Genomic DNA, 18304 nt, shown 5'->3' with positions numbered 1-18304 from the left:
GGGATCAGTCAGCTTGCTGTCAATCAGGTGCCTGAGCAGTTCTGGAAAACAAAGACTGTACAAGTGCTCCAAAGCAAATTGTAAAGCCCCTCATACTTTGTTACCTTACTTCTCTTCACCGAACCATTCAGTGACCTGCAAAAAGAATCTACACACTCCAACCAAATTTGAGACTTCTTTTTGTAGGTCCTAAACTTGTCCTTATATTGTTCAGGAGTCAAGTCAGACCATATCTTGTGAGTAGGGCATCTTTCATTATGGTGTAGATGAGTCCCTGAGGAACCCCTACCTTAAGGATGTCAGAGGGTCCCTCCTCTCTACCTCAAAGTGCTTCCACAGACCTGCCCCCCAATGTGCCTCAGGTACAAGGTTCATTTGGAGAGTAGACTCATACCACTTGAGCCGCAAGTATATGTCATCCTCCCTCTTATAGTCCTTCACTAAGTCCTTAGGAATATGTACCCTTCTCTCAGGCTGCACTGAGGTATTGCTGCCACCATCCCTACTGGATTGGCTCCTCTGATCCAGCGCCCTCAAGCTGAGCTCATGAGCCAGCAGTCACTTTTTCTCTTCAATGGCCAGCTTCCTCCCTTCCATCTCCATTTGGAGCCTTTCTAATTCCATCTGGTGACGCCTCTCTGCCTGTCTGTCCTGTAACTCTTCAGGAGTCAGACCCTTAGATTACACACTGCTACCTGCCCTGAAGACCCTCCCTCCATCCATAACAGATCCACTGACTATACTATTGTGTATACTCTACCCTTCCTCATCCTCATTTTCCTCCTCTGTGTGCCCCCCAGCCTCCTTGGATGTCACCCAGGCCCTCAGTGCCTTTTGCAGCTCCTCCTTCCTGGTGGAGCCCTTAATGGGACAGGCAAAATTGTTACAGAACTGTTTCAATTGAGCAACTGTGTAACTTTCCAGTTTCCCTAGTTCAAAAGCAGCTCCAACTGGTGCATCTCCAGATTGAGACATGATGGCAATTCAAAAGTGCAAAGTTCCAAGGCAGAAAAAGAGTTCCCAAAGAGACGTTCAAGAATCAATACAAAGATCACCAAAAATATGAAAGAAGAAAAAACAAGTCCAAAAAGGGCAAAAGCAAAAACAAGTAGTATGTGATTACATAATGGTCTCCAATGAAAATAGTAGTGTACACTTAATCATTGTATGTCAAGTACAAATACAAGTCCAATCCTCACTGCTGGTCAACAGTGTTGGAAATTGGGTCAATGTGTAAAGTATTTGTACCACCACACACAGTAATACAGTGAAAACATTACAAAATGGACAACACACCAGTTTAGAAAAATAGGTAATATTGATCTAAATCAAACAAAACCAAATCAACAAAAAAATCCAATATACACAAGTTAAAATATGAATTTGCTAAAGAATGAGGCCCTCATTATGTATCTGGTGGTCCATGGACCGCCAGACTCAAGGTGGGGGGCAGACCGCTGCGGTAGTGGTAGTCCACCAGCCCTATTATGACTGTGGCGAAAACGCCGCCACCACCAGGCTCCCGCCACCAGGCAGCCTGGTGGTGGCAGCGTTTAAGATCCGACAAAGCAGCGCTGCAAGTAGCGCCACCCTGCGGATTATGAGACCCGTTCCGCCAGCCTTTTCCTGACGGCACTTGGCATGGGCAGTGCAGGGGTCCCCATGCACAGCCGCATTGTGCATTTCACTGCCTGAAAAAACGGGCAGAGAAATGCGCGATGGGTGCTGATGTACCCGCCGCACTGCCACATTGGCGCTGACTCCATTTGGAGCCAGCGTCAATGTAAACGCCCTGTTTCCCGCTGGGCTGGCAGACGGAAACAGCCGGCCCAGCGGGAACATCATTATAGGGCCGATGGGGGCTTCACCCCGCCAGTCTTCCGTCAACCATCAGCGCAGTTGACGGCGGGGTATCCCACCTTCATCATAATGAGGGCCTAAGAGTCTTACTTCATAGAAAACAATGTAAGCGTTGATTTTACACAAAGTACCTGTCAGTGTAAAAAATAAAGGCGCACAAGCGATCATGTGCTGGAAAGGGCAGCGATGCGTATATATCTTCCTCGCAAGAGAGGTCGTGCGCCGTTTCTTCTCCGGTAGGGTCAGCGATGCATCGAGTTTTTCCCTCGCAAGAGAACGATGCGCCGATTTCTGGATGGGGCTCCTCAGATCTGCCCAGTGTCGGGTTGACTTTGACGTCCAGAGACGATACGTGGAAAATCCTGTTGCACAGAGTTAGAAAACTTCACTGTGTGTGGTTTGTCTGGTTATCAGCATCCGCAAGCGGGTGTTGCACATCATTTCTCCAGCCACAATGCGTCGATCTCCCAGCCGTGATGCAGATGGAACGTCAAATTTTGCCACAAAACCTGTGGTGCATCGTTTATCAGCCATATTGCAGATGGTGAGTAGAAAATTTCCCTGCTTGGCTTTCTGTGCGTGGAGTTTCAGCTCTTGTCTGCCAACTTCACCTTTCAAATGCCCAGGGACTGGATAGGACACCACTTGGCAGGGCAGCTGGAGTCCCCACAGAGAGTCCAGCTGTTAGCAGAGGAAGTCTTTGATGACCCTGAGACTTCAAAACAGAAGGCCAGCTCAGTTCAGTTCAGGCCCTTGGAGATTCGTCACAATCAGGAATTTACCACAAAGCCCAGTCTTTGTTTCCTTTCACAGGCAGGAGGAGCAACTGCATGATGGCTCAACAAAGCCGAGTCACAGGCAGGGGTAGCACTCTTCCTCAGCTCTCCAGCTCTTATTCTTGAAAGAGGGTCCTCTCGGTTCTAGAAGTGACCTAATTTTCAAGGGTTCTGGGTCCTTTACTTATACCCCTTTCTGCCTTTGACGCAGGCCTCTTTCAAAGGAAAGTCTCCGCTGTTCACAAGATCCTGCCTTACCCAGGCCAGGCCCCAGACACACACCAGGGGGTAGGAGACTGCATTGTGAAAGGGCAGGCACAGCCCATTCTGGTGTAAGTGACCACTCCTCCATCCACTCTAGCACAGATGGCTCATCAGGGTGTGCAGGCCACACCCCAGCTCCCTTTGTCTTAATGTCTAGAAGGGATTCACAAACAACCCAACTGTCAAACTGACCCAGACAGGCAATCCACAAACAGGCACAGCCACAGAATAGTTTAAGCATGATGCCTACTTTCTAAAAGTGGGATTTTCAAACTAACAATCTAAAACACAACTTCACTTAGAGATGTATTTTCAAATTGTGAGTTTGGAGACCCAAAACTCCACATTTCTATCTGCTCTCAAAGGTAATCTGCACTTTACTAATATTTAAAGGCAGCCCCATGTTAGCCTATGAGAGATAGGCCTTGAAACAATGAAAACCGAATGTAGCAGTATTTCACTGTTAGGACATGTAAAACACATCAGTGTATGTCCCACCTTTAACATACTCTGCACCCTGCCCATGGGGCTACCTAGGGCCTAGCTTAGGGGTGCCTTACATGTACAAAAAGGGAAGGTTTAGGCCTGGCATGTGGGTACACTTGCCAAGTCTAATTGGCAGTTTAAAGCGGCACACACAGACACTGCAGTGGCAGGTCTGAGCCATGTTTACAGGGCTACTAATGTGGGTGGCACAACCAGTGCTGCAGGCCCACTAGTAGGATTTGATTTACAGGCCCTGGGCACCGCTAGTGCGCTTTACTAGGGACTTACTAGTAAATCAAATATGGCAATTATGGATAAGTCAATTTACAGCATACATTTTACATAGGAGCACTTGCACTTTAGCACTGGTTAGCAGTGGTAAAGTGCCCAGAGTATCAAAAACAGCAAAAACAGAGTCCACCACACATCAACAACCTGGGAAGCAGAGGCAAAACATTAAGGGAGACCACGCCAAGGCAGTCACGGCTTGCACCGTTAATGAGGAGGAGGGTGAGGGTGGCTAAGGGGAGGCAGCGTGCGGGAGCGGGTTAAAAAAATTATTTAAAAAAATTAAATTAAATTAAATAAAAACTTACCTCGCTCCTCGCTGCGCCACTCCTCTCCTACGTCTCGCTAGCACTGCAGGCACAGGCTCCCAGCCTGCCCTGCGCCAATCCTGATGCTGCTCTGAACAGTGTCAGGATTTGATGGGAGCACCCTGGCTGGGTGCTCCCAGGCAGACTGGGAGCCTGTGCAGGCTCTCTCCAGCCCAGCAACAGTGTTGCTGTGGTGGAGAGAGCCTACAGCACATGTGTGTTGGGCCAGCAACAGACGGTCGACCAAACACACATGCGCTCTGAGGGAAGTGCTCTATGCACTCCCCTCCAAGGCTGTCATCCCCTATGCCCGCCCCTTTCACCACAAAGAAATAATAAACCTGGTTTATTATTCATTATTCCATTGTGGTGAAAGCGTTGCAGTTTCTGCTACTGGCAGGGAGCGACGCTCCTACCACTAAAGGAGGGGCTGCCCCATGCCAGGGATGACAAGTTCAACACTTAGGGGGTTATTACAACTTTGGAGGAGGTGTTAATCTGTCCCAAAAGTGACGGTAAAGTGACGGATATACCACCAGCCGTATTACGAGTCCATTATATCCTATGGAACTCGTAATACGGCTGGTGGTATATCCGTCACTTTACCGTCACTTTTGGGACGGATTAACACTTCCTTCAAAGTTGTAATAGCCCCCTCACTGTACTTACCTCTGGTGTTCCTAACTGCCCCAGCCCCTTGCTAGGTACCACATTTACCTTGGCTGGAGTCACTGTTTCACATTCCACTTTTTTAATATATGGTTTGGCCCTCCCCTAGCCTAGGGCCCTGTGTATTTGTATGCTATTTCTGATGGCTAATCTGTGTATATATTGTGTGTAATACCACCAAAGGGAGATATATCAATGTCAGTTTAGTAGCAGTGCTGTTATAAAGTATCCTTTATTTTTGCAACACTTGTGTGGTGTTCTTTCTTGTGAGTGGGTTACTGTCTGACTACTGTGTCACTGCAAGTGCTTTACATCCCTCCTGGATAAGCTTTAGCTGCTTTCCTCAGCTACTCATAGAGAGCTTCTGCTATCTGGACACCTATTCACTATCACTATGGGTTGCCTGGACTCAGTATAGGGTGCCACACCATATGTGTACAGTGTAAACTGAGCTAACCTCCTACAACTTGCACACAATCTTAAGCAGAGACCAGAGCCGACTGTAGCACTGGTGGCATCTGGTGCTACAATCGTTTTTGGCACACACCCCATGACCTCCTCAAATTCCTTCACTACCACCTGGCAAAAGTGCCCCACATCTCTTCATAGCCCCTCTCTCGCATACATTTCATTTGTTTTAAAGCCCTCGCAAAGGCAAGCTTTATTAATCCACTGAGCTAGCCTCATAAACTACAGTTCTTTGCAGCAGGCACATTAACCCTCTGGGCTACTTTATGGTGAGTCAAAACTGCAAATAGACAGAACTTTGATCTCTCTCTCTACCAGGGACATTAAATACAAGAGTTATCATGACATTTTTATTGCTGCCTGAAAGCAGGACTTCTGCAACAGGTGCTTTTAAATCATACGTTTTTGATGAACATAGCATCCCCTCTGAGGTCAGTGATCCCCTCCAGGGCAGCACCAAGTGCGGCTGCAGCGGTTGCACCGCCCTAAAGCCGGCCCAGGCCGAGAACAATCAGGTCTTCATTGCTTCCCGAAACTAAAGAGAATATACAGTTTATTCCATAGCATAAGGGCCATAAAATTAAAGGAACATCCCACCTTCCTGGCCAGCTTGCAGTGAGGGACCTCTGCCATGCTAAGGTGTGCTGATCTCAGCGTCCTATTGGGGTGATAAGACTGAAACAAAGTGAACAGGCGAGGCACACCTAGTTTATTTGCAATTCGATGGGCCATGCATAGTGCCTTGAACTGGATATGCTTCTTCCCACAGAATCAGTGCAAGTTGTGGAGATGATGAGAGACTGTACCGAACTTCGGCAGTTGGTATAGTTTCTTGATGCTGCGTTCTGCATAATCCGCAATCTTTTTTTCAGCCTTCTTATGAGTGGCAGCACTGGTTTGGCAATGGAAAGAGTTTGATTGACATTGCAAACAAACATTCAAGCAAATGTGCTGAGGCTCATGGGTGAGGTGCCCAGAAGAGGTGCTGCAGCGACATGAGAACAACAATATAGAGAGATGCAACTCTGCAGTGGAGGACACCTGCTGTAATATTTTTAACTACATTGGTGTATCCAGATGAAACTGAAGTGACCCTGCAAGAAATATTCAGTGATATTCCCAAACCCAGATAAAAGCAAACCTGTGAGAGAAAAGAGGGATTTTTTAACTCCAAAGCTAAAACTTCTCAGAAAGAAACACACTAAAGGAAAACTCTGGAGGTTCACAATATCACAATCATGGCACATCTGAGTATGTACTTTTCAAACTCCTGCAGTACTTAAAGGCCACTTCAAAGGAGATGCGGACACGATTTCTGTGATGGAAGTCCCTGAGAAGATTCATTACAAGGTGGAAGAGAATGAAGGGGAAGTAAAGAAACTCAAGGGACAATTTCATCCATGGGCTAGCAACTGCAGGACCATGCCACAGAAATCCAACAACGGACACATTTAACGATTGTGTAGTCATGGGTGTCTCCACAGTGTAGTTGAAAATTGAACATCTAGAGAATGAGGTAAGAGTGCACAAAGTTAGTGTTTCCTCCAGCCTCAAATATTGATGATGTGAAATCCCTACTGTTATCATTCCTCAACTGAGGTACTTGAGGTTCCCCTCCTATCTAGATAGAGTTTCAAAGGGTGATCATGTTCCCCCATCAGAGGCCCTGGACTATCCCCAAATGGGAAGGAAGGCACCATAGTAGATGTGGACCCTGTCAGACAGGGAAAGGATCTGTCAGAGCAACTACAAAAAGTAAAGAGCTATTATGGAGCATGTAGAAATTCTACATTTTCCCCAATCTGTCACAGGCGAGCAGAGTAAAATACTCCAGACATGAAAGTTTTGAAAAGGAAACAAATTGATTTGGGCTTGTCAGCCTTGATATGGCCCTCAGTGAGGCTAAGGGTGGTAACGAATGGTACAGTAGGTGTTTTACAAACCAGTGGCAGCAGGATCTTCCTATCATCAGTGAATGGCAGAGTTGCAGGAGACCAGAGTTCTCCTAAACCATCAGAACATAATTGTTTGTATGGAGGGTGTTTCCTCATTTGCTCTTTTGAGGGTAGCTTTGAAATTTTGTGTTACACAGAATTTCTATTATTGTGGTGTCTATGAGAATCTTTGTTGTTCTATATGTTTGTAGTGCTATACAGTGTTGATAACAGACACTGGTAAATGTTATCCACCCTCCACCTGTCTGTTTTTTTCTCCATCTGTTTAAGGGGCCCAGATAGTTCCTAACTTTCAGTTCTTACAACTTTAGGTCTCTGCTGATTGTAAATCAATTTGAGGTACTTTGATTTCAGCTACATATTCAGGCGGTGAATTTATTATATTCTGCCAGTGATCAACTATTTTGGGTAAATATGCTTGCTTTTTAAAGAGTTTTTTGGGAGATGGTATCTTTTTAGCAAACATAAATGTAACTTTTTGTTATTACATTGTTGTTTCATGTTAGGTAACTCTGTCTGTGTTTGTGTACACCAGTTGTATAAAGAAACCTGACGGGGCCCATGCAAAGTACATAGAGGAGCCCCCCTCCTCGCAACCCCCCTGGCGGGAGCTCTCAGGCCAGGGGCACACCAACGTGCACTGTGATGAGGGGGGGCCCCTGGAGCTCAGGGCCCCTCAGCAATGCAGGGCCTGCGGGGGCTAATGTTACGCCACTGTACTACCCTGTCTATTTTTTAGTTCTATGTCTTTATGGATATTTCTTTATTTCTGGAGGATAAATAAGAATAACTTGTAGCAAATGTCATAGGTTTGTTTGGTGCTGGATAACAGAACTGCCAGGGTCATGAATTCCATCATTGTTTTAAGCATTTTTAAGGACTGTGGTCTCAGGATTTTGTTAGGTGGAGTTCACTGACTGCAAGTCTTCTCAAAGATGAGTAATTTCTTCAATGGCTAAGAAAAGCTTGACTAACTAACTGGGTGTAGTTTTTACACCAATCCTTTACTGTTAACTCTTTTCTTTACTTGTTTCTTTTTTTTTGTCCTCAGCTTCGGTGAGGAACCTGGGGGGAAGATGACCATTTGCCTCATACAATAGATTTTCTAAAGCTGAATGTGGTAGGCGACTGCAGCCCAAGCCACTTTGGCCACTTTGATGTAATCACAGGACTGCATTTCATTTTGGAGGATTCACCGTACTTTCCCAGGACAGGAAACAGGACCATACAGTGTCTGCCTTTCTGTTAGCTGAACATTCAATGTCAAATGTGCACGTACATTCTACGGCTTCTTTTAGAGTGCAAACATTACTAATACAGTTCTGTCACTGAAACACAACAAAATAACGTATTAAAGGGCCTCACTGAAATCAACTATTTGAAAATAAATTAAAATGTGTATCTGATATTGTGGACACCATAAACGAGTATATAAACAGAAAAATAGAATGTCTAATAAAAATGCATTTTGCTTAAATATAATTAAATGTACTTGAAAAACAAATATTACTATGTACTAAAATGATTAATAGTTTAAATATTATTAAATGTTTTATTCTTCATGCATTAGCATTGGTTTTAAAAGGCCTCATGTTTTAGTAATTTTCCAAAGGCACAATGCTAAGAGAGTGTTGACTCTGCAAAATAATGTTTTTTTAAAAGAAAATATCCTGTGTGACTTGCTCACTGTGGAAAAGTTATGTTCCTTCCTTGTAGCATTTGTTTCCTGAGATGAGATAATACCGTACGAACTAGACAACAGACTTCAGTGCTCAATGTCGTGTTTAATGTTACAATATGTGCACTTGCTTGAGTTTTATTTTTTTGACGGGAAACACATGTAATGTTTTCTACATTGCTTAAATGTAATTTTTTAGAGTAAACTGTCTGCAGAATATTTGCTTCTATGCTGTAGAGATTATGGGGGTCATTACAACATTGGCGGTAAAAGCCGCTTACCGCCGTGCAGAAGACCGCCAATACACCGCCGCCGTGGCGGGAGACCGCCACAGCTATTATGACACACATCACGGATTCCGCCGAAATTCAGACACCCACACAAGTCCGCCACACCAAAGGTCAGCGATAAATATGCAGAAACAAATCCTCCACCTCCATGCCAACAGAAACACGCCCATGCTATTACGACACACGAATCCACGTGGCGGTCTTTCAACCGCGGTATTCCATTGGCGGTACACACCGCCACACTCAAAATACACACACAGCTCCAAAAACACCGCCACATTGGACAATTACAAATACACACACCTGATACACATACACACACCACTCCCACACACCCAACACAATATAAAACACACACCCACATCACCCACAAACCCCTGCGACCACAAATTAGAGACGAAGGCCAGAGAGAGACAGCACAGAATAGATAACACCATCACACAGAGGCACACTACACCATCACCCACACAACATCCACGCACAAAACACCACATACCACTACACTAACCACACTCATCAACACCTACACCACCCCACACATCACACACACTACCCCATGTCACGCCAAAGACACCCCCGCTTCTCCGAGGAGGAGCTCAGGGTCATGGTTGAGGAAATCATCAGGGTAGAGCCACAGCTATTTGGCTCACAGGTACAGTACACATCCATAGCCAGGTAGATGGAGCTATGGCAAAGAATAGTCGACAGGGTCAACGCTGTGGGACAGCACCCAAGAAATAGGGAGGACATCAGGAAGAGGTGGAACGACCTACGGGGGAAGGTGCGTTCCACGGTATCCAGGCACCACATCGCGGTACAGCGGACTGGCGGCGGACCCCCACCTCCTCCCCCACAACTAACAACATGGGAGGAGCAAGTCTTGTCCATCCTGCATCCTGAGGGCCTCGCAGGAGTCATTGGAGGAACGGACACTGGTAAGTCAAATCTTCACTATCATATCCCCCACCCTACCTGCATGCTATCACACACCCCCACCCTCACACCCTCCCCTATCACCCTAACTTCTCACTAATCTACCCATAACACCAACCACCCATCCCAACCCCAAGACCTGCATGACACAACTAAGCATGGACACCCATCACTAAAGCATGCCCACTGCACAGACCCACAACACCCCCCAAACATCACCACACAAGCCCCCACACAGGAATGCCTGCACTGGGGTTCACGCACACCCAACCATTGCACACCATGAAACACACACATGCAATAATCATGTACTTATACCCCCGCAGGAACCCGAAGGAACGTCACCACACCAGAGGGTCCAGACAACACCACTCCACCCCCAGAAGAGGCTCACAGTGACGACAGCAGCTCTGCCCTACTGGATCTTGATGACCAGCCCGGACCATCGTGGGCCTCAGGACAGTCGGTTCCCCTTGCCCAGCCACAGCCCAACACCGAGCTTACACCCTCTGGTAACCCCAGCACAGCACCCACCCAGCGGGCCCATACCTCCCTACCCAGGACAGGTCAATCAGCGGTGTGTCCACCACTACAGGGCACCCAGGGTAACCCACCACCCCAACAACAACAGGGACCTGGGGGCAGTGGTAGTGGGCACACGGTCCAGGGGACGGAGGCACAGGAACACCGGGGAACTGGGAGGGCTGCTGTGCGACAGGGGGAGGACAGGCCAAGGGAACCTACTCTCAACGAGGCCCTATCCTCCATCATGGGAGCATACCACCACTCCCAGGAGACGATGGCAACGGTCCTGGACAAGTTGCAGGAGACCCTGCATCTGCAGGAGGAGCAGTATTTGGGGTTCAGGGAGGAGCTCAGGACCATCGGCTCCGCCCTGGGCACCATCGTAGGGGTGCTGACGGACATTCAAAAGACCTTGAGGAACACCGTGGCACTCCAAGGGGCCCCTGACACTAGCCAGGATGATGAAATGCCCACCACCTCCGCCGGCGCTAGTGGACAGGACGCCCCGCCACAGGACCAACACACCAGCACCCCACCCCCTGCAGACGGACAACCACCACGAAAGTGGGCCCTGAGATCCAGGAACAGGACAGAGCAAGATGGCAAGACCCCCGCCAAGAAATGAGACCACCCTGATTGTCCCCCCACTGTCCCACTTTGTTACCCTGTCCAGCTTGGAACTGCCCCAGCTCCACTTCCAATGGCCAGATGTGCAATGTACCTGTGAGACTAATAGACTGGACTCTGCCATGGACATTCTTCCACCATGACCTCTCCCCATTTCACAAACCCCCTACATTTTATTTGCACTTCAATAAACACCCTTGAAACCCCAATAATATTGGAGTCAGTCAATGATTGTGAACTTTGTATTGTCAATTACAGTGTTAAAAAAGGTTACCCATTGGAAGGTCAACATACCAATGTCACACATTACAAGCCTTTCAAGGGTGCAAGCCGTTGACACGTAGGTTACCACATTACTGAAACTGAAATGGAAGGGGACAACTCAGTTACCAAATAGGGAGTGAAATGTAGGTACAGAATAGAGGTAGACGTGTGAAATGTAATATTATGTGAAACATGAAATTGTACTCACCTGTGTCTCATTGAAAATATTGCTGTATGACTGACTCCCTGTTGTCGTTTTCATCTTCATCAGCTTCATCCTCATCACTGTCCACAGGCTCAACCGCTGCAAAAACACCGTCATCTGGATCATCCTCCTGCAGAAAAGGCACCTGGCGTCGCAATGCCAAGTTATGAAGCATGGAGCAGGCGATGATGATGTCGCACACCTTCTTCGGTGAGTAGAATAGGGACCCACCTGTCATATGGAGGCACCTGAACCTGGCCTTCAGGAGGGCGAAGGTCCGCTCGATCACCCTCCTAGTCCGCCCATGGGCCTCATTGTACCGTTCCTCTGCCCTGGTCCTGGGATTCCTCACTGGGGTCAGTAGCCAGGACAGGTTGGGGTAGCCAGAGTCCCCCAATAGCCATACACGGTGCCTCTGGAGTTCACCCATCATATCAGGGATGCTGCTATTCCGCAGGATGTAGGCGTCATGCACTGAGCCAGGGAACATTGCATTTACCTGCGAGATGTACTGGTCTGCCAAACAGACCATCTGGACATTCATGGAATGATAACTCTTCCTGTTCCTGTACACCTGTTCATTCCTGCGTGGGGGGACCAGAGCTACATGGGTCCCATCAATGGCACCTATGACGTTGGGGATATGTCCAAGGGCATAGAAGTCACCTTTCACTGTAGGCAAATCCGCCACCTCAGGGAAAATGATGTATCTCCTTACGTGTTTCAGCAGGGCAGACAACACTCTGGACAAGACGTTGGAAAACATAGGCTGGGACATCCCTGATGCCATGGCCACAGTTGTCTGAAAAGACCCACTTGCAAGGAAATGGAGCACTGACAGCACCTGCACGTCAGGGGGGATTCCAGTCGGATGGCGGATTGGTGACATCAGGTCTGGCTCCAACTGGGTACATAGTTCCTGGATTGTGGCACGGTCAAACCGGTAGGTCACGATGACATGTCGCTCTTCCATTGTCAACAGGTCCACCAGCGGTCGGTACACCGGTGGATTCCGCCATCTTCCAATATGTCCCAACTGACGGTGCCTAAGAAGGACAACAGTGAAGAAACTGTCAGCATTCCTCCAGGTATGTACCCACAGTCACACACAAGACTACACCAGACAATTAACCCATCCGGGAAAGGTTTTGAGTGTAGGCCTCGGTATGTGTGACGCAGTAGTAATTGAAGCCATGTGGGCCCCTGAAATGGCGGCTGCCTGACCTCTAAACTGGGACATTGGAATTGTGGGGTAACTGCGCTGGCGTTGTACACCGTCGCGGTAGGCGGTCGTAGAGCGCGGCGCAATGCTGCATTGGTTAACATTGGACCCTATGGGTCCCAGGAGCCAATGAACAGGTGCGCTGGCGGTGATGATGCACACCGCCGCGGACGTCACCGCCGCGGACGTCACCACCATTTTCTATCTCTTCAATCACTAGATACCTGACCTTCGACAGGAGAGGACCTACACTGCGAGTGCTGCTGTGACCTCGGTCTGGAAGCGACGATGGCTGCTGCGTCTGGGGAAAGGGCCCCTGCCTTCACTGCACAGGAGTTGGAGAAACTTGTGGATGGGGTCCTCCCCCAGTATACGCTACTCTACGGTCCTCCAGACCAACAGGTTAGTACACAGGGAGCACGTTGTATGGGCTAGGCCTGGGTGGAGAGGGCTGGGTGGATGAGGGAAGGGGGCAGAGTACATAGAACAGTCATGCATGGGGATGAATGGGCCACAGGGATAGAGTTGGGAGGGGGCCAATTACAACGACGGTGCTGTAGGTAATGACTGTCCCTCTTTACTTGTGCATGTCATGTAGGTCAGCGCCCACCAGAAGAGTGACATTTGGCGTGCCATTGCCAAGGAAGTCCGGACCCTGGGAGCCCACCAGAGACGGGGCACCCACTGCCATAAGAGATGGGAGGACATTCGCCGCTGCAGCAAGAAGACGGTGGAGGCTCAGCTGGGGATGGCCTCCCAACGTGGGAGGGGTGCCCGTCGCACCATGACCTCCCTGATGTTCCGGATCCTGGCGGTGGCCTACCCGGAGTTGGATGGGCGCTTAAGGACATCACAGCAGACACAAGGGGGTGAGTACAACCTCATCCTATGGACTTTGCGTGCAGTGGAGCTGTCTGGGTGGGGGTGGTGGGCTGTGGCCGTCGCTAGGCCAGGGCGAGTTAGGTAGGCAAGGCCCCTCCATTATGTAGGCCATGTGGCACTCTACCCCAGCTCAAGAAAAAAGGCAAATTGATGTATAGTTGCCCCTTTGCCATCCATGTGGGCAGATTTCTACCATTGCCATGTAGGCCATATCCCAGAAATTGCACGTGCAGAGGGCAGGAGCACGGCGTAATGCAGGGGGCTGCTGCGTTTGTCTTGTCCGCCAACGGTAGCGGTATGCCATGCACTAAAACTCTCTTTCTTCTATCTCCACCCTTTTTCTGCTCTCCCTGTCCTTCTGTACATCAGCATCAACAGGCGGAGGTACAGTGGCACCGGAGCACGACGGAGCTGCATCCCACATGGCCATGGAGGGCCACACTACAGACTCTGAATTCACCAGTGGGACGGAGGGCGAGGGGAGCTTCACGTCGGCCACAGGATCACCAAACAGCGACACGGACTCGTCCGCCGATGGGAGCTCCCCTGTGGTGGCGGCACCATCTGTGCGCCCCACTTCTACAGGCACAGCCGCCACCTCCCCTACCAGCACCGCCCTCCCAGCAGCCCCTCAGCGTTCACCCCGTGCCCGCTCACCCAGGAGGGTGGGCATCACCTTCGCCCCAAGCACCTCAGGCCCTGCCCCAGTCACCCCAGCTGCCCTCAGTGAGGAGGCCATTGACCTCCTCAGGTCACTCACTGTTGGGCAGTCTACCATTGTGAATGCCATCCAGGGTGTAGAACGAGAGTTGAAACACGGTAATGCATTCCTGGAAGGCATTCATTCTGGTCAGGCTGTCCTTCAGAGAATCCTGCAATCTCTGGCCTCAGCACTGATGGCAGCCATTGTCCCTGTGTCCAGCCTCCCCCCTCCAACTTCCTCCACCCAGACCCAATCCCCTGTACCCCAGCCCATCCCAAGCACACCTACAGACCAGCATGCACACAAGTCAACACACACAAGTAGCTCAAGCAAACATAGGCACCACACACACCACAGGCACTCACACAAGCATCAGACCCATACATACACAGCAACATCCACTGTCTCCACTGTGTCCCCCTCCTCCTCTTCTCCCTCCTCCCTCCCAGTGTCGTCTACACACACACCTGCATGCACCACATCTACAGGCACTAGGACTCGCACCAGGACACCCAGCACCACAAGCCGCTCACCTGCACTCACCACCTCCACTGCCATTTACACGTCCCCTGTGTCCTCTCCCAGTGTGTCTGTGATGCCCCCTCCCAAAGTACACAAACGCCGGCAAACACTCACCCAACATCCATCCACCTCACGACAGCCTCCAGTACCTGCACCTGCACCCAAAACAGCTAAAGTGACACCTCCTACAACCACCTCCTCTTCCTCCACTCCCAGAGCCCCTCCAGCTACCCATCCCAGTGTACATCAGAAACTGTCCCTATGTCAAATTGACCTTTTTGCCCCCACCCCCCCCTCCAATTCATCAGTCCCGTCGTAGCGCCTCAGCCAAAAAGCCTCCAGTACCAGTGGTGCGTGTACCAGGTTTTTGGAGTGCCCCGTCCACCAGGGCAGGCAGTAGGACCCGGAGCCAAGGCACTGTCAGCCCACCCCCTGTAAAGGCTCCGAAATTGGAGAGTGGACGACGGGACCGTGTCAAGACTCCTGGTGGGACAAAAAGTGACATGGGATCCAAGGCGATTGGTGAGTCATCTGTAACTCAAAAGAAGGTGGGGAAGGTCCAGAGGAAGTCTCCCCAACCTGTTGTGAGTGTCACGGCGGAGAAGTGCGCCATCATTTCCGGCGGTCCAGATACAACCGCCAGCACCGTCGTTACTGGTCAGGAGACCACCGCCAGAGTCACAGCCCAGGAGGGCCCAAGTATCGTCACTGGTCAGGAGACCACCACCAGAGTCATAGCCCAGGAGGGCTCAAGTATCGTAACTGGTCCAGAGACCACCGCCAGAGTCATAGCCCAGGAGGGCTCAAGTATCGTCACTGGACAGGAGACCACCGCCAGAGTCATAGCCCAGGAGGGCTCAAGTATCGTAACTGGTCCAGAGACCACCGCCAGAGTCATAGCCCAGGAGGGCTCAAGTATCGTCACTGGTCAGGAGACCACCGCCAGAGTCATAGCCCAGGAGGGCCCAAGTATCGTTACTGGTCAGGAGACCACCGCCACCGCCGGAGTCACAGCCCAGGAGGGCTCAAGTATCATTACTGGTCAGGAGACCACCGCCAGAGTCATAGCCCAGGAGGGCTCAAGTATCGTCATTGGTCAGGAGACCACCGCCAGAGTCATAGCCCAGGAGGGCTCAAGTATCGTAACTGGTCCAGAGACCACCGCCAGAGTCATAGCCCAGGAGGGCTCAAGTATCGTCACTAGTCAGGAGACCACCGCCAGAGTCATAGCCCAGGAGGGCCCAAGTATCGTTACTGGTCAGGAGACCACCGTCACCGCCGGAGTCACAGCCCAGGAGGGCTCAAGTATCGTTACTGGTCAGGAGACCACCGCCAGAGTCATAGCCCAGGAGGGCTCAAGTATCGTAACTGGTCCAGAGACCACAGCCAGAGTCATAGCCCAGGAGGGCTCAAGTATCGTCACTGGTCAGGAGACCACCGCCACCGCCGGAGTCACAGCCCATGAGGGTCCAGAATCCCACAGCCCCGCTGGGCAATGATGGAACGTCAAGCCACACACCAACGTCCAGTGTGGAGTTCGTCATGCCACACACCAATGTCCAGTATGGAGTTCGTCATGCCACACACCAATGTCCAGTGTGGAGTTCGTCATGCCACACACCAATGTCCAATGTGGAGTTCGTCATGCCACACACCAATGTCCAGTGTGGAGTTCGTCATGCCACACACCAATGTCCAGTGTGGAGATCGTAATGCCACACACCAATATCCATACCAGAACCGCCATGGCAAAGCACCGCTGAACAGGGCAAAGACCGCCATGGCTAAGCACCGCTGAACAAGGCCAAGACTGCCATGGTGAAGACCGCTGAACAGGGCAAAGACCGCCATGGTGAAGACCGCTGAACAGGGCAAAGACCGCCATGGCTAAGCACCGCTGAACAAGGCCAAGACTGCCATGGTGAAGACCGCTGAACAGGGGAAAGACCGCCATGGTGAAGAGCGCTGAACAGGGCAAAGACCGCCATGGCTAAGCACCGCTGAACAAGGCCAAGACTGCCATGGTGAAGACCGCTGAACAGGGCAAAGACCGCCATGGTGAAGACCGCTGAACAGGGCAAAGACCGCCATGGCTAAGCACCGCTGAATAAGGGTAAACTGCCATGGTGAAGACCGCTGAACAGGGCAAAGACCGCCATGGTGAAGACCGCTGAACAGGGCAAAGACCGCCATGGTGAAGACCGCTGAACTGGGCAAGGACCGCCATGGTGAAGACCGCTGAACAGGGCAAAGACCGCCATGGCTAAGCACCGCTGAGAGACTGTGGCTTTGCACTCCCCAGGATGTAACAGTGGGCAAGCCACCCACTGTAGAGACTTGAGAGACTGTGGCTTTGCACTCCCCAGGATGGCACAGTGGGTAACCCTTAACGAGGGCGTCGCGGATATCAGCGTAGCCCTGGGTTGTATGTGTTCCTATTTGGAAGGGAAATGTCAGTGAAATGTCAGTAGGTAACTGCAGAGTGCATGCGCGGGGAGGAACAGTGGGGGGAGGAAATTCCTTTTACGGACTAGGTGGTCTCACACACTATATAGTGTCATGCTTCATCATTTGACCACCTAGACCCACCCAGGTAGGACAGTGCCACCTGGGCGGACTCAACCTCACTGTTAAAGGAACAGGAGGGAGTGCGTAAATAAACTTGTTTCTGGAAAGATCGGGATCCAGCTAATCTACTGAAAAAATTAAAAACACCTAAGAAGACACCTGTGAGGAGTAACAAATTTAATAGTGGTATCTGACTGGTGTAGTTAAAACGGGGGTTGGGACACCTCTGTGAGGACAAGGACTCACAGGGTCACCTAACTAATAGCCAACATGTTTCTGCCCTCAGAAGTGAGCCAATGTAGGTCTCGGGGCATTCGTCAGGGCCTAGGATCCCTACGTCTCACGTTGGAGAAAATAACTCTATGTGAAAGTCAAAGAGTGTGAAGTAAAAGGTCTACCTTACCCAAGGAATTACCTTGAGGCGGCCCTTTTCATAGAGGCTGCTAGCCTCTGGTATCCAGGAGGGGGAGTGTCCCCTTATAGTCAAACATACATCAAAGGGGACGCTCGCCGTGCGCCTATATCGTCCTCTCCTTGGACCGCTAGGTGACCCTGTGAGTCCTTGTCCTCACAGAGGTGTCCCAACCCCCGTTTTAACTACACCAGTCAGATACCACTATTAAATTTGTTACTCCTCACAGGTGTCTGCTTAGGTGTTTTTAATTTTTTCAGTAGATTAGCTGGATCCCGATCTTTCCAGAAACAAGTTTATTTACGCACTCCCTCCTGTTCCTTTAACAGTGAGGTTGAGTCCGCCCAGGTGGCACTGTCCTACCTGGGTGGGTCTAGGTGGTCAAATGATGAAGCATGA

General features: G+C 50.1%; 1 long non-coding RNA gene across 1 annotated transcript in view; it reads left to right on the top strand.

The window, feature by feature from the left end:
• LOC138258663 (uncharacterized) overlaps positions 1 to 18304 on the top strand; it is a 225054-nt gene that overhangs the window by 191868 nt on the left and 14882 nt on the right. The window lies entirely within an intron of this gene.

The sequence above is a fragment of the Pleurodeles waltl genome, chromosome 9 (assembly GCF_031143425.1).
Source record: "Pleurodeles waltl isolate 20211129_DDA chromosome 9, aPleWal1.hap1.20221129, whole genome shotgun sequence".
In the NCBI taxonomy this organism is placed as follows: Eukaryota; Metazoa; Chordata; class Amphibia; order Caudata; family Salamandridae; genus Pleurodeles; species Pleurodeles waltl.
This window is presented reverse-complemented; position numbering and strand designations above follow the sequence as displayed.